At 31.4% G+C, this 18,013-nt stretch overlaps 1 protein-coding gene across 3 annotated transcripts in view; it reads right to left on the reverse strand.

The window, feature by feature from the left end:
* Window positions 1-18,013, reverse strand: part of bsk (mitogen-activated protein kinase dJNK) — a 141,056-nt gene that overhangs the window by 83,086 nt on the left and 39,957 nt on the right. The window contains exon 2 of one of the 3 annotated variants that reach the window (XM_014427549.2): window positions 16,448-16,495. The exons of the other annotated variants lie outside the window; for them this stretch is intronic. The gene's annotated coding sequence lies outside the window, so the exon portion shown is untranslated. The remainder of the gene's footprint in view (window positions 1-16,447; window positions 16,496-18,013) is intronic. 3 annotated transcript variants of the gene reach the window in all.

Here is an 18,013-nt window from a genome sequence, read left to right on the forward strand (position 1 = left end):
TATATATATATATATATATATAAAAAGGTGCAAGTTACTTATTCAACATGATAGGTAATTACCTAAGCTCTAATGGAAAATATCACTACATCTCTACCGTTAAGATTCAGCGATCCACAACGTTGGTCACCTTAGCCAACCTTAAAGTCCGCTCCAAATTCATGAGAAATTTCGAAAATAGTAAATTTTGGAGATTAACACAGGACACGGTTACGTTCCTATGGAACACACCGTACTGTCAATACTATTACCGTAATTAATTATTATGTTTTGACCGCATCGACTACTGTTGGAGTTTCGAAGCAACTCACTTATTAATAACTTTTATTAATGTTCTAGTAAACTCGTTTTGATTTGTAATTGAGATTCATCGCATTGGATCCCCATCCTTTTGACACCTTATTTGTCGAAATCTTTTCTTTCCTGAGCCGGAAAAAGTATTTATACTACGTTATACATGTATACGTGCACATAAGGAGTCTTTAATTTGTATATTACATATTCTTACCAAAAGCAGGGAAGAGGTTAGCATTAATTAATAAAGGAACTGAAAATACATTCATATATAAATATATGAATTTATTAAGAAATACATAAATATATGAATAGAAAATATCTCCTCGGATTTTAAGCTTTAGAAATTAGGAATAAATTTGGTGTCGTCTTTATCCTGGTTATCTGAAATCAAATTTATATAACGGGAAAAACTCCTTCCGTCATATGTTACATGACATCACGCCAAACTTGGTGTGAAGGTACTGCCTTAGATAAAAAAAAATGCTGTCAGTTTATATAATATTTACATGCAATATAATGTACCTGCAGTATTCATTGATTTTAAATATTATTTCAGAAACAGTTAATTTGCGTTTTTGTGAAATATTTCGATAATAGGAAAATATTAAAACAAAAATTGTCATATAATTATTCCAAGAAATAAAAACGGTAATTTTAATGAGATTATTTTATAAAAGAAACATCATAAGAGATCATAATAATATAATAAAATACAATATAAAATAGTTATTATTACAGAAATGATCACTACTTTAAATAAATTAAGATTTCATTTAATGGAACGGTGGTTAGGTCTAGTTTATTTATTTATATTATTTACAGGTGTCTCACAAGATGTCTCACGTCCTACAAGATGTGACGTCATACTGGTCTCAGTAGACAAATACGGCACTCTTATCAGTCAGCTTGATAAAATGACTTAAAAAATTGTACGGAATAGATAATTAAATGGAATAGATACAGTAGATAATTAAATGAAATTGAAATAACGACGTGAAACCAACCACTCCTACCCTCCATGCTAACCTTACTTATCAGACTTTTTAAACAGACAATTATAGCGAGTAGGTGGAGATCAGAGTACACAAAAAAGGCAATCCTTTCCCGCCGAACCTACCCCGCTAAGACCCCTAGGGAGCGATGATCCTAAATCACTTTTGAAATGTTGGCTTGAAACGGGAAGAAGAAGGACACTTTGAGATGGTTAAATCGAGCAATATTTAAAAAGCGCCTGAAATACAAAACACAAATAAAACCTAATTGTTATGTAATCAGTGTGGATTAATAAAAAAATAAAAACATGCATATAACTGTAGATCTCGCAGCAAGCATTAGAGTTTTATTAAACTTATCAATTTTGAACTATGTTTGTTTCTCGACATCTTTGGGGGTGGTACGTATGACTATTTATTAGAAGATAATTTCATTTCTAATAAATCTTCGATGTTTAAATATGTCAAAATTGTTCTTTAAAAAAAAAATCAGCATTTAACTGCTGTTTATAAAAGTTAAGCAAAACTGCCAATTTACGCTGTGTTTACTCAAGAAATTTGCAAACCTCCAACAGATTCTTTACACAGATCCTTCTAATTATTGTACGTATGTATTGTCTATATGTTTTTTTTTAAAGAAAAAATTTTAGAAATGAGTTATTATGTGTTTCAGATCAAGAATTTAATTAAATTTTAAGATCAATCCATGGATTATAACTAAAGTCAACAGTAGGAATAACAAACAGGAAAGGGGAAAAAAAAAGGAAACAAGGAAGGAACACACAAAGATAACAAATAAATATAAGATGGAGATAAGGGGATTGTGAAGGGAATAATATAAAAAGGGAATGAGCAGTAGATATAATGGCAAGCGACCCGAATAGGTTGGTCGATAGCCTGCAACTACATACTGTTCCCTACGGCAGGGCTTCAGCCATTAACCTATATTCTTATGTCCACTAACACGCTATTAGCAATAGGCAATAGTATTTATAATAATTCAGCAAAATGGCTATTATATTCATTTTCTTCCCAGCACTGAAATAAAAAAAAATTTATTTTAATTTATTTAATGTAATTTACAACTGTACAAAATAATACAATAGGTAAATATGTTGTATGTTTCATATACACTTGAAAATCTTAGGAAGGAACCACCCATTGGTAGTACTTCAAACATTAATTTAAATTAGAAGGTCCTGTGGCCATCTTCTTTTCAGACGCCTCGGAGGATTATCAGGGATTGTTAAGGATGAAAGATTAAGAATTAATGGGTTGGGATGGTTAAGGAGTTTGGAATGAAAAGACGCATATCTGTTTTGGATCAAATCTGCAACGAATGGGATGTTAAGGTCCTTGTGAATGAGTTTATTTGTAAGGTAATAAGGAGCATCAAGGATTTTACGTAGGATTTTGGATTGGATGCGGGAAGAATTTGATGGTTTAGTGGAGCCCCAAAGCTCAATTCCATACTAAAATAAAAAAGTAGAAATAATGTTAGACATTTTTATACTATCGTATTCTGCTTTTTACTGCACGTATTCGATGTTCATTATATACTTATCGATTCGATGTTCATTATAAACCTATCGATTAGTTTTTTCATGAAGAATAAGAGCAAAACATCGTTGATCGTGTATAATAAGTTTAAATGTATTGAAAATTACTAAAACCAAAACACGTAACATGTGAAGTAGGCCAACAATTGTTTTATTTTATTTTTTGAAAAATCAACATAGCGTCTTTTGAGACCCTTAAATAACAATTTTCATAAAAATATAAATATATACATTTTTTGGACTTGATCAATTATTTTCTGTCGATGACCTGAAGTAATGAAAAAGAACGTTAAATAGCTGAATTACATAGTTCTAACCTATATATCAATATCATTTAAATTTTATTCCTTTGCAATGGATTTTTAAGCAGTTTCAAATGAAGAAAATCTTCTCAAACATGTTTAATTTGTTTACAAAGGTCTGGTCCGTACAATTAGGTTGGTGCATATGAAATGGCGGATTCTTTTTTAACATGTAAATATTTATCTTCCTGTTTTTGTTATGCTTTTGTTTATGGCATAACCTCGTTTATAGTCGTACTGTCCATCGCCACAAGTCACATTTCAACTAAATTGATTTTCTCATAAGTGTTCCCGTTTGTTATTTGTTTTCAATTTTATACCGATATGAGTATAAACTTGGTAATAAAGTTCTGAAAGCAGCAGGCAATATAAGCTGGTGTTTGAGGAGAATAGTGATAAAGAACGAAAGTGCAGCGTTGGTTTGAAAAAATTCGGTCTGGTGATTTTTCACTACAAAATGAACCGCGAGGGAGACCTGAAACGATCGTAACGGCCGCATACATCACACAGAACAATTGCAAAATGAAATGAATTGAAATATGAACTTTTACAGCACCAAACCTATTCACAGGATCTGTCGCCAGCCATTTGGGTCTGTTTTTACGGATTAAACAGCATAAAAATTAAGACAGCCTGAAAAATTCGAAATCTGAATTTATTGATTCAAAAAATCTGAATTTTTTAAAGACAGGCATCTATGCTATATTTAATCATATTTTGATTGAATAAACAGCTTGTGAAAAAAGATATATTTTATATCTTATATTTTATACAGTTTAAAATACTTAAACTTTAGGTTTTAGGCCTTTTAAACTGCACGAAAAGCATTTTCTTGCATTTTTTATTATTTAAAAAAAAATCACTGAGAGAAAAATTCAACTTATTAGGAACTATTAAAAAGTTTATTTAATAATTCAACAGATAGGTTATTTCGTAAAACAGTAAATAAAATAAAATTAAAAGGGGAAAAACAACGATAAATGTAAAAACGAATAAATTATCTAATTATTTATAGGGAAATAAATAAAAACAATAATAGAGATAAGCTATACAATTGATACAGCAGAGAAATGTTTGCCTAAAACTTAAATTGCTTTTCCAGAAATCTCAGCGATTGTCCTGAATTTGGAGTACGAAAAACTTATCAACATATAGACAACGGATACTTCATTGATATAAATAACTGAAAAGGTCTGCGGTAAAATGAGGTTATTTTTTTTGATAGGGGGATAGAATTAATTCCTAGGAAAATTTCCAGCGATGGAGGAATCGCTGTCGGGAATATCTACAGTACTCGGGTGGTTATCCTTGAATAGTAATATTACTGTGTTAATGTATTTGACCCGCTGTGTAAATGTAAAGAAGAATTGCTTTATTTACAAAAGCAGTAATACAGACTACAATGCATAATACATAGTATGTACAGAATTATTTTCTTCTGTAATGCATCTTAATCTTTTTGTCCTTAAGTATACAAATCCAGTGATTGGAAAAAGGAAAAAATGAAAAGGGGTTTCAAGTAATAGGAAGAAAGAGATCTACAGAGATATAATTCTTTATGATAGAGCTGCACGTTTATCACTTGCCGCAAATTGGTATCAAATGCTTGGTATACAAAACCAAGACTTGTATCAAATACTTGGTATACAAAACCAAGACTTGTACCAAATGCTTGGTATACAAAGCCAAGACTTGTATCAAATGCTTGGTATACAAAACCAAGACTTGTATCAAATGCTTGATATACAAAGCCAAGACTTGTATAAAATGCTTGGTATACAAAGCCAAGACTTGTATCAAATGCTTGGTCTACAAAATTGGCAACAAACGTTGATTTTGTTCTATGACTTTTCTCAGCTATTACATTCGATTTGCTCTATTTTCAGTATAAAAAGTAAAAAGATAAAGACAGATGAAATAAAAGGAAACATAAATATCAGCAAATCGGATGGTGGATGATAAAAACACATAGAAATGGCACTCACCTCAGCAATAACCTATAAATCCATCTTTCAACTAGATTTTTTAATTAAATACTAGTTATTTCACTGAATCACTGAAAAATATAATGTCTTTATAAATTTATTTGTGCTGTGTTACATAAAAAAGAACTGCTAGAGTTAGTGGAAAAGATATTAAAAGTATTTACACCAAATTGATAGAATTTTAAACTATATCATTTAAAATGGAGTTAATTAGTTAATTAAGTAAAACACAAATATCTATCTGTTGGGAGCTCTAAAACAAGGCTAACTGGAAACAAAAGTGTGAATGCAGAACAACCGCCCTTTGATTTGTTCCCCAAAATCGGCACTCAACGTGTCGGCCACAGATTCAAGCCAAATTATACCAGCTAATCCAAATAACCCATCTACCGAATTTGCATAAGTTTGACGAATTTATAAAGGTAACTTCATAAATTTAGGTCTTACAAAAGAGAGAGCAGTATAATAACAGGTAGCTCGTACCCAAATGTTTGGCTAACATATATTCCCAGTAAGTGATGTACTATTTAAAATTTGTTATAAAGATGAACATTTAAACTATTTATTAATGTATCTCTATTGTTAAGGCCAACAATTAAGAGATTAGGACACAAATGAAAGATCTAATTGTAGCAGTTGACGTTTGTGCAAAGGCCTTATAAAAAGAGGAAATTAAGTAGAAGCAATCAGAAGCAAGCTTCAAGAAATTATACAAGATATTCTACAATGGGAAACCTCTTTCAGAAATTAATAGTGAACAAACCCGGAATGGGGTGCGTATTATTCACAGACAGAAACCTAATGAAAAGTATAGAATCACAATTTAGTTAACATGGTAAGCAAGTGCTGGGACAAGGCCAACGGAGATGATATGTTTAGAACCCGCTGGGCTTACATTATGGTAAAACAGAAAATAATTATCTACCACAGCCGGATTTGAACCAAAGCACTTGGAGTAATTAGGAAAGTGCCTAACCACTGAACGAGCTGCTCCTAATATTAATTTAGTTCAAATTAGCAAATACTCGAACTATAGCCACTTCTGATTCATTTTTTTCGTTTTTGTTTTTTTTTGACAACGCGAACTCCTGAAGTTTCGTCTATAATCCGGTTTAAACTTGAACAGGGCGTGAGATGATCAAAATAATGCATAATTAAAAAGACTTTACTTTTGTAAACCATTTGTTTTTGTTTTAGAATTAGAAGAACTTAAAAGTTTAAAAAAAAAAAAAAAGATGATGGTTTTAGTAATTAATTTTCCTTCATCAAATAAGTAAAATAAAAATGATAATAAATTTTTATAATGTTAAATAGTCCCAAATTTATTTAGAAGACGTACTAGAAGAAAAATGAATTTTACCCAGAAGAAACCAGCAATGCTATAATCTATATTTCCTTAAAAAGTCATCCTTTAAGCAATAGGAATCGCACCATTATTTGATTCATAGTGGAAAATAAATAAAAATTGTAGAGTTTAGAGGACAATTATAACATAGGTCTTGAAAACGTCATCCTTGTAAAACTACATTAGGAAAACCACCGCTTTCCATTTTCTGCTCAATTCCGGCACTAAATGAAAATTCTGATGAGCCACTCCTCGGGATGAGGAGGGGAGTGAGGGAAGTTCGGAAGAGATCATTTAGTGGGGGAAATTAGATCCTGGAGCTCTGACCTTAGAAATTTCCAGAACTTGAAAATTAAATAAAATACCAGGGGTTCAATGAAAACATATTGAATACTACTACCGTTTCAGCCATCGTTGTATTCTTATGTATGATAAAATTGAAATAAATACATTAAGCAATGGATTATTCATCAGTCATTGATTTGTTACAATATATCTCATAGCAGACGTGAAAATCTATGTTCATATATAATATATAATCTGAGCAATAGAAAAATAAAATCAACTGAGCCCACATATGCAATAAGTACGGCCCGGATATTAATTTCAATAAATATTTTGAGGTTTTTGAGGATAAATTAATATATTGTTTATTATACATATAAATAATTGACCGTATGATTTGAAATATGAAGAAGATGGGTTGCTGTAAAAAATAATCAAGAGAGCTTTATTAGAGCTGTTCAAGTTGATATCAAGCTGAAGTCTCTAAAGCTATCAACAGCTCTGATGAAGCTCTACAAAATGGGGCGAAACGTCGGGAAATAAACAGTTGTTATAGGTCATCTTCTTCATATTTAATATCTTGTTTGTTCGAAAAATTGATAAATTTTTAATCATTTAATCTAAATTCCCATTCACTACACAGTTTATACAGCTGACATCCCAACCAATCCTCAAATGCGTGCTCGCTGTAAATAATAACCCTTTAATTGTATCCCCAACTCTTCAACCCCATATCATGATTGGGTATTACAGTCCTACATGGTGTCGAAATTGGAGGATTAAAATAAATCCTATCAAATAACCTTTACCCTTCGTCGTAAACCTGCCGACTGCCCTACAGTATACTTTAATAATGTTGCTCTTACCCTTGTCGAACAGATCCGCTACCTTGGACAACATCTGGACAAACGACTAACTCCGAATCCTTACATGAGAATGAAAAGACAAGCAACTGCACGTCGATTCCGATTACTACAGCACTTACTAGACAAACGATCACAACTTCCAATATATTACAAAAGACTTATCTACATGACTATAATAAGGCCTATCTGGACTGAACATACGGAGTAGAGCTTTGGAGGGCCAATAAACCTTCAAATTTCTCATACACCCGATCCTTACAACCCAAATTTTTTAGTTAAATCTTCAATGCTCTTTAATTTGTCACAAATAAAATCATCTACAAAGATCTTAATGTTCTAATGTTGGTACTAGCCCGAACCATTTATAATGCTTCCATTATAAACTCCCTAAACACCCAAACCCAGACGTTTCTAACCTTGCTTCCTTTCCATTACAGACAATTCTTCGAGGCGTCTGATAAGAAGATGGCCACGAGACCTTCTAATGTAAAAATGCTATTAGAGTTCCACCAATGGGTAATTTGTCTACATCCTACTATTATGGTATTTCATGAAATTTACTAGATTTTTTTTATTTTTACATAAATGTCAATAAATAAATAAAAATAAAGCTTAATATAGTTTCTAATACTATTTCTGAAGAAATAATTTAAGAAAACGAAGAAAAAAATAGAAAATGTAATAGAAAACAAATTATGTTACCCAGAAAAGTAATTTGGAGATAATGCTATGAATGGAGCTGAAGTGAATGAATGACGTCATTTTCAGACAAAATTGGAGAAGAATAGGCCTATTTAACACGGAAATAAATAAATTTTCAAATCGGACTGACGAATTAAAAAAAACCTTAAGCTTTATATGCTAGTATAGATAAGAAGAAATGACACTTCCATATATACTAAAATCTTTGGTAATCTTTTTAGATGTTTTAATCCACCGGTGACAAGGTTTAAGAGTCGCCTTAGCAGCCTAGGTCCACAAGCGGCACCGATTCGAATCCAGTTTGGACGGGTTGAAATTTAGTTTTTGGCGGACACACAGAAAGAATTTAATGAAATTCTGGTTAGAATAGGTTGGTAACTTGTAGAACCCAGTATGCCTGAAATGGATAACAAGGAGTACTGATTAAGAGCTGAAACGTTTGAATTAACAGAAATATGTTCATAAACATCAAGGAACTAATCTTGGAGCAAATATTACTAGATGTGGTCCAAACAATTCTGTAATATCTACAAAGAAACATTATCGACCAACGTCATAAAGAATTGTTTGATGTTTCAGGCCAACCAATAATCTTGAAAGACTTGAAAGGAAAAAAAGGGAAGAATAAGGAAAGTTCAGCTTGTCAAAGAAAAGGTGAAAGGATTTTATGTCTGTTCACATTAAATAAATAAATTCCAGTATGCTAAACTTAATAACCTTAAAGACCTGTTTACTCTCACTTTGACTACAGTTGACTGGTAGAAAGAGTAATCACTGAAGAAGTTGAAAGGAAATGTGGTTCCCAAAAGAATATCTAAGGCTATTAAAGTGGCTTTTTATATGTTTTTTTTTCAATGACAATTCTTCCATGGTTCTTCACTATTCAAATGCCTAAAAACTAATATACCTCCCATAAAAGAAAAATAAATCCTAACTGGTGGTTCCTCTATCCTCCACCCCCTGAACACCAACCAATTGACCTCAACCAACCAGTAGTATACTCCAACACAAACTGTTTGCTTTCTTACCCGTTCCTCCTCTATCCTTGTCCTTTTGAAAAAAAAAACTGAACTTTTATTTGTTTTAGAGCCCATTTCGCCCCATTTTGTAGAGTTTCATCAGAGCTGTTGATAGCTTTAGAGACTTTAGCTTGATATCAACTTGAACAACCCAAATAAAGCTCTAAAACAGCTCTCTTGATCATTTTTTTAAATCAACCCATCTTCTTTATATTTCAAATTATACGGTCAATTATTTATATGTATAATAAACAATATATTAATTTATCCTCAAAATATTTATTGAAATTAAAATCCGGGCCGTACTTATTGCATGTGTGGGCTCAGTTGATTTTATTTTTTAAAAAATTCAAATTATATATTATATATGAACATTGACTTTCACGTCTGCTATGAGATATAATTGTAACAATTCAATAACTGATGAATAATCCATTGCTTAATGTATTTATTTCAATTTTTATCATACAACGATGGCTGAAACGAAAGTAGTATTCAATATGTTTTTTTTTACCACGTAAAATGAATATATAAAACTGACTAATTAATTAAAAATTACTAATATTTAGACTACAAGCAATATTTTATTTTCATTATTTTTGCTCTTAGGGAAATTGATCTCAGTAAAAAAACAATTAATCATTTGTACTTAATATCAAGTGAAGCTAAAAATCATTAATTGATTTATAAGACAAATGTTAAACATTCAATATTGGCACACCTGTCATTATGCTCCTAAACATTGACCCACCACGATTTTGCAACGTTACAAGGTTTCGAGTGAAGAGATGACCAAAGACTAACACAGAAGCTACAATGTTAAATGGAACATTTAAAGGAGATGTAGTTCAGCGGGATTCCAATGATTTAAAATAAATATTGGAATCCGTTTGATATTTCCGAAGCGACTCGTACTTTTCAATGACCATCAATAAGCACAATGGCAGTTGACAACAGGTGTGTGGACTAAATTAAGAAAGTTCATGCTTCTCACATAGACTGCTGGCTACACTAGCGCATCCGGGGAAATCTCATTTATTTGTATATGCACCAGACCGGAATAAAGTAATGTGCAAACAGAATTAAAACCCTTTATTCACAATTTCTATCAGTGAACCTACTAGGAATTCCCTTCACTCAGAGGAAATATGAGGCACTGAATGTAAAAATGGTGTATGTAAGTCAAAACTGGAGTTTTGAGATATTTTACACTATAGGGAAATTTCTACAAACAATTGGGTAATAAATCACAGCTTTTTCTGCTATAACTACCCAGCCACCGTGTAAACGGTCCTAACAGAAACCCAACTTTGTGTAATATATACGATTTTTCAGCAGGTCACATTTAGCACCATACCACAAACCTTGTTAGAAGTCATGAGAGTCGTATGATAAAATAAAAACCATTTAGTTTCTTTAAAAAAGAGCAAATGATATTTAAAGAAGTTAAAAACATTCCTAAATAAAATATTTTTATATTTTCAAAATAATAAGTCGATTCTAACCAACCACTTGAATATTTTAAGTAAAATAAACTTCAATTTACTATTTTACATAAATCTGTTTGTTTCTTCTTGCTCAGCAAAATCCGATACCTCCCTTCTAAACTTAACACTTCATATAAGATGTATTAATTTGTCAAAAAATCAATAAATAATTTATAAATTTTGGTAGCTTTATATAATTATAATTTAAAAAAGATTTTTTAGTGAATTTATGAATGTTTAGGAACAGTTTAGAGGTTTTCACTCCTATACTCTATCGAGAGTACTGCCAGTTAACATTTAGCGCTCAGAGACATGTTTAAATTCAAAGCGCTTTTTAACGCGCATCTATCTCGGAAATAACGTTACTATTTAAATCAAATACAACATGATAAAGAAATTAACTCATATAAACCAAATTAATAGTAAATTAAATATCTTATTAAGTATCTCATTATCTGCAGGATATCACTCACTAACAGTGATAATCTCTTCATCTCTTCTCTTCCCCTCGTGTGATGGCCCTCAAGGTATTTACCCGACTACATACATTACTCCTGATACTATCTCAATACTGATAATATACGAATTCATTTTTCCATCCACCCTGCCGATGTCATCCAGGAATCTCATAAACTAGAGGATTATATTGAATATATGAATTAAATATTTTGTCGAGATAAACTAGCTGCAGCTGAGTACAGAAAAAACCAACCTATCCTTGATGGTTTCAAACCTCTCTTACATTATCTTACTTATTACACCTAACTTATCCGCAAGAACATCCCTTTTCCACTCTATTGTTCTGTTAAAAACTTCGGGGTCTTCAACCAACACCTGTTAAAATTTCATGAAAATCCATTTTTATCGTTAAGTGGAACTACTTAATTCCTTCTTCCTAGAAGAGCTTCCTAAAATCCTGGACTTAAAAATATAACAGCAACTTATTTTCTTCTACATTGGCACCAGTTGACATGATATGGAGTACTCACTGATGAAGTTAAAAGGATATTAGAGATTCAACTGTCTTTAAGATTTTTTTTTATCATTAAAATAAAAAATAAAAAATAGTGAGTAAAGACTTAGTAGGTTTACTGAGTCACTGGCAGTTTGAACTAAGCAGATCGGATTACATGAAGCACTTCAAACGTATGGCTTCATTGGGGTAACTCGACATCTCCCCGTATTTACAAAGGATAATTTCTTTCTGGAAGCGTTGGATACGTGGGTACTGGATATGGGCAATAGCTCTACACATTGGGCTGTTTCATTTCCTTCTGTATAAGAAATTCGTGAACTTCATTTGACATAGAACTGCATGTCAATTGACGATATATTAACAGTTAGATGCCTATGGTCTGGGGTGCGGTCTGTGAAAAACAGAAATCAGTAAAAACTTATTCCAGGTAACCCTCATCAAAATTGAATTTACCTAAACTAATTAAACCAGATTGTATCATCTTTGGCTTAATCACATATAATCAGTTGTTTTATGAATCATTCAAGAACAGAAGAGGTATTGTCTTCACTTTTCACCACACTTAATTTATTTCAAATTGGTTCCACACCATTCATGCCAGCGATATCATTAAATTACAATTGATTCAGGACCCCCATATATAATATCCCCCAACATTGTAAACCGGGGAATATCTGAATTTAAACACTAAAGATATTTCCTCTGAAGGTAATTTTACGCAAGCATTATGATTACACAAACCATTATTACCATACCCACACACAAGCTTACTCCAACAGAGATTTTTATTATGAATGCGTTTGTAGCCAGCTACCTTCAGATGAAATCAGTCTGGTGATATTTAGGTCTCATGTATAATATTACAAAGGAAATAAAAATCAGAGTTAAAATATCAATAATAAACCTTTATGTCCAAAACTATAAATAGATATACATAAAACGACAAAATCAAAAGCCATTTATTCTAATATCGATATGGTCAGAAAATACCATTTCCTATATATAGCATAAATTGAAAATTTACAACAAAAAAAAAAATGCAATTTTTAAAAACATTTATTAATTCTTTTTCAACAATGTTTTCTTTATACGAAAATAATAAAGATCAATAACAGATTTTGATGAAATATTCACTATAATTATTAATTTTATAACATTAAAATCTCTGCAAATCACAAGTTTTCGAGATTACATTTTGAAAATTATAATCAACCATTTTATTGTTGAGATTCGGCTTTAAAATATTATTCGGTGTTAAATAATAGCTTTGATGAAATTTATCTGGTCTGACGAACTTTGAAAAATCGAAATACATAATGTTAAAAATATAAATAAATTAATAAATATGAATCATAAAGAAATAGGTAGGTAAAGGTTGAAGGAAATGAGCAATGAGCTGCAGGCGAGAGCTTCACCTCTCTCCACTCCAATGGACTATACTATGCAAAACCTCATTTTCCCTCAGCTCAATATTAATAAGGTAATTTACCCTCCACCATTATTCCCTGTGACAGCCAGAGGTATTTAAATTAAACCAATTTTAATTAGACAACCTCATTTTCAGTAAATAATACTCATGCTGAGAATGACAAAAATAATTTAGTTAGTAGTATTGTGACGTTTTCACAAAATCCAAGAAAGGTGTAAGAAAGTAAATTGCATTTCCTATAAACCTGTGGCCCCTCCCATCGCAGAAGTCTGTGAACCACTAAGACAGAAATTGGACAGTGTACGGACCATCCTCAATCCCTTCTAAGAGTAAGGGGGGCCAAGGAAAATTAGATTGCTTAAAAGAGCAGATTGAAACAATTTTACAGCAGATTTCAAAATCCTTCAACTGACTCAATTTAGAAAGATTAAACAATAAAACATTTAAATATGCTTATCATAAGCTTATTCGATTTTTCATAAGATCATATAAATATTTCAAATTTAATAAGAAATAATTAAAAGGATATTATTTATTTTTATTTCAAATAAATCGTATTCCCCATTTTTGTTATAAGGAAGGGGAAAAGATTAGAGAACACTGATTTCAATGAAACGTTTTTGTTAATACCCATGAAATTAGAGAAGTAGATTTATGACTTCAACAAGTTTGAGGAAAGTAAAGGAAGAGAAATACTAAAATACATTGAATTACTGAAGCAAAAAAAAATACAAAATCCACATACAATCAACATCATATACAATCCTCTAATCATTAATAAAGACACATTACTTAACCGAATTGAACTTGAAACACAGTTCAAACATGAATCTTTCAAGGGTAATTTTCTAATTGCGAGTTTGAAAAACCAAATCAGGTATCTTTGCAAGGCTCAAAATACACAGTAAAATGAGAAAAAACAGGTACTCTACAACCTACAGTAAAAATATGGTTTAGTACATTATTTATGTCAAATGCTAGTAGAGCCAATGACAGCCTTCAAAAGTCGAATTTTCTTTCTTCCTTTGATATGAATTTCATAAAAATAAAGTTTAAAAGTTTTGAACTTAATTATCAGGATTTTCTTTTTGGTACTGATGTTCACCGTTCTAAATATTCATAATTCCTCTGAAGTTCCTCTAAAATCAGTATTGGATTTCAACAGTTCGAAAGGTGAATTTCTACTCTTCCAATCCATATGAGTAACTGTTAGATTATATAAAGGAATATAGAGTGGCCTTAATCAGTAATCGGGCAGGCATTAGGTAAAACTAAGTTAAATGCCCTAAGCCAGGTAAGTGTTCCTCTTATATTGTCCAAAAACAAGATTAATGCATTTCTTACAGACATTGTATTCGATAAACATCTATGAATACAAAATTTTAATGGGATTCGTATGTTATTATTCTTGTTTTTGGATAACATTTAGGAAATCTACCAGGCTTTGTATATACAATATCTTCCTGTACATTAAAGATTTTTCGGTCAGGAGTGAACCTATTGAAAAGACCTTGTCATCGGAGAGAACTGAACATGACGTCAAAATGTACACGGTCACTAAGGCTGGCAGCGTGGGGTGTTACACCCCCTCTACTCCCTTCGACCGTCCCGCTTCTCCCAAAGAGGTCATCGACTCATCGTGTCACAGGAAAACGATGACCCAGCAGTAATTGATTTTATGGTTACCTATCAAACTTGTCTAATTAATATTATTTTTTTAAAATTATAATGTAGTATATAGTGACAATATACAGGTATGAAATAAATTAAATTTTATTATGTTATTTATTATATTATGAATTAAATTAAATTAAATCTGTACCGCTACAACCGATGAAGGGTCAGGGGTTCAGTGTTTTGTAAAGGGGGGACTGTTTCTAGACCAACGGTTGTGCAAGGAGGCGATTTGGTCAGAATCATGCTAGACCGCCAGATTTTTACTAAACTAAGGGTACCCAATTAAGGAGGCTGGGTGGACCCCAGGAGGGCTCCAGAACCCACAAGGGTTGACTCACGCCTACAGTGTAACAGAAAAAAAAAATTTCTGCCCCGCCGGATTCAAACTTGGGTATTTGCAGTCACCCTGCGGCTACCCACACTCCCATGAAATACCTGTATATTGTATAAATATAATTAATACAAAATATTGAAACAAATGTTGAATTGAACTATCTACTCCTCTGTAATTACGATGGTAGTTCAATACAACTTTTGTAGTAAAAATAAATACATAAGTAAATGAAAGAAAAAAGATAACCCAAATAAAAACACAGGGAGTCCAAAGAGAAGCCGAAAGCATAACCTCCTCAAAGATTTCCCATAAAAGAAGTACATTATTGAAACGATTTGGATGCCCCGATGTAGCACAGAGATAAAAAATACTTTCCAGGGGAAAAAGAGCTAATATACGTTTTGTGCACTTGAAAAATCTAATCCAAATCAGACGAACACTGATAAGATTTAGCCCAGCTAAAACGACCGTGAATAATTAGAAAAAATGAAAAAAAAAAATGAACAAAAATATTGTAGCATAAATAAAACAATGACATGGTCATAGCTGAATATACATATATATATCTGAAGTATAAATAAATATACATACATGAAAGGGGTCCCGTAACAAACACGATTAAAACAGAGCTTAACCATCAACAATCAAAGACCTACCTACCTCAATTTCAAATACCCCTTTCCTTGTATTCCTTAACCTCATATGTAGATGCAGTAATACTGTTGTATAACATCTTAACACAAAATTTTAAAAATAAATTACATATAGCGATTTCTTAATCCTATATGTAAATAGAATATTCTATTAAGATATAAAGAATATTTCAAAATCGGAAAATTCTGACATTAATATCTTAATATTTCAATTTGGCTATCACTGGATACAAAAAGAATAGTTCTTTGATTTTGGTGAAAGATAATCCCTCATTTAGACAAGGTATAAGGAGATGTATATTGATTTCTTGTGATGAACTTTAATACACACGACTTAGGACTTAGTTAAAGTTAACGTTGAATTAGCTTTCCACTATCCTTAGAAAGTTCTAAGTTGATTTCGTTAAAGACCTAAAAATGAACGGCGATATTCCTCATAATCATAAAGACTCTAAATAACCCATCCCTTCAAGTCATGACAGAGCACATAAGATACTTAACCTAACAAAATACTTAAAGACAGGGCAAACTAATATTACCTGAATAATAAAAGCTCTAGTAGATGATAATGGTAGACAGGTGCTTACCTAAAAAGAAAAACAAATATTAATTGTGATGTAATTAATAATACATTTATTTTTAAATTTAATAACATTAGGCAACATTTCATTTCAAATTCTTTTTTAAATTCAATATAAATAATTTATATTTTTTAATAAATAATTTAATAATGTATATAAATAATTTTACTTTTAAAATATTTTTTAGATACAGAGAAAAGTTAAAAAAATTAAAAATACTGACTAAATAAATAAAAAACAAAACAAAAAATCCACCATATACCAGAAGATGGGCGGGACATGTGATATCAGGACGCCTCTGTACGACAACGAACGCCAGTATAGTTGGCAAGAGACCATGTGGAAGGCCAAAACCAGATGAATAGACAGAATCAACAAAGATGCGAAAGAGCTGCATGCAGCAAATCGGAAAGCAGTAGCCCAAGATAGGCAGGCGTGGAGAAGGCTAGCAGCCTAAGATCCACAAGGTCTGTAGAGCCAACCGAATAAAAAAAAGGCTTTTTCTTTAAGTGTTACTACCAATATTCTCAGTATCATTGCAGATATAATTTTCACAGGCATGATGATGATTAGATGATATTTCTAAAGGTACATCAGACTTGACTCAATTAATTAAGAAGAAGAGTCACTAAACAGTTAGTGTTACACTCACAAATTAATTAATAGTTTAATTATTTACTTGTTTAACAGACTTTAATTTAAATAAAATTATTTCTTTAATCTATAATTCTTAATCATCATAATTTAAAGTTACAAAGCCGTAAGTAAATATTTAAGTCTTTTAGTTAAATGAGAAAATCTAAAACAGACTCTAATCTTGGAGTATTAGGGGGTATAAGTGAGAGCTGAAAACAAATTAATATTCTGGGCGGAGAATTATCGACCGGCGGCACTTTAACTGCTTCATAAGGAGACAGCTTAAATTCCTTCAACCGATAAGAAATTCACAGAAGGCAAAGACCCAACATCTATTTACTCATTCCAGTTCAATTCCTTCTTCTTCTTTTTTTTTTTAACTGCATTCCGAACTTTACTGTTATTAACAGAATAAGTGAAAAAAAAAATTAAAATTAAAAAATATTTCAAAATAATCAAACTGAAAAATGAATGGGAAAACAGATAATATATAAACCAGAGGTAAAAGCTGCAAACGCAGGGAAAATAAAATCTCCAATGATAATTATGACCAGTTTTTTCCATTATCATCCATTAACCTGCAAATTAATTTCTGAAATTCATTGTTACAAAAAGAAAATGAAATCAAATTTCTTTACTATTTTTTTTTACCCTTTTATTGCCGGATGAAAAAGAAGTGCCTATGCGAAGATAACCGAACGAATTTCACAAATTTACTAGGGTTTAGAAATAGGTTCGTAAAAACCTTATTTACGTATTCAAAAAATAGTGTATTAAGGAAGAAATAGAGAACAAAAAATACTTTCCAGGGGAAAAAGAGCTAATATACGTTTTGTGCACTTGAAAAATCTAATCCAAATCAGACGAACACTGATAAGATTTAGCCCA

The sequence above is a fragment of the Halyomorpha halys genome, unplaced genomic scaffold (assembly GCF_000696795.3).
Source record: "Halyomorpha halys isolate HHAL.00 unplaced genomic scaffold, Hhal_1.1 Scaffold655.1, whole genome shotgun sequence".
Taxonomy (NCBI): domain Eukaryota; kingdom Metazoa; phylum Arthropoda; class Insecta; order Hemiptera; family Pentatomidae; genus Halyomorpha; species Halyomorpha halys.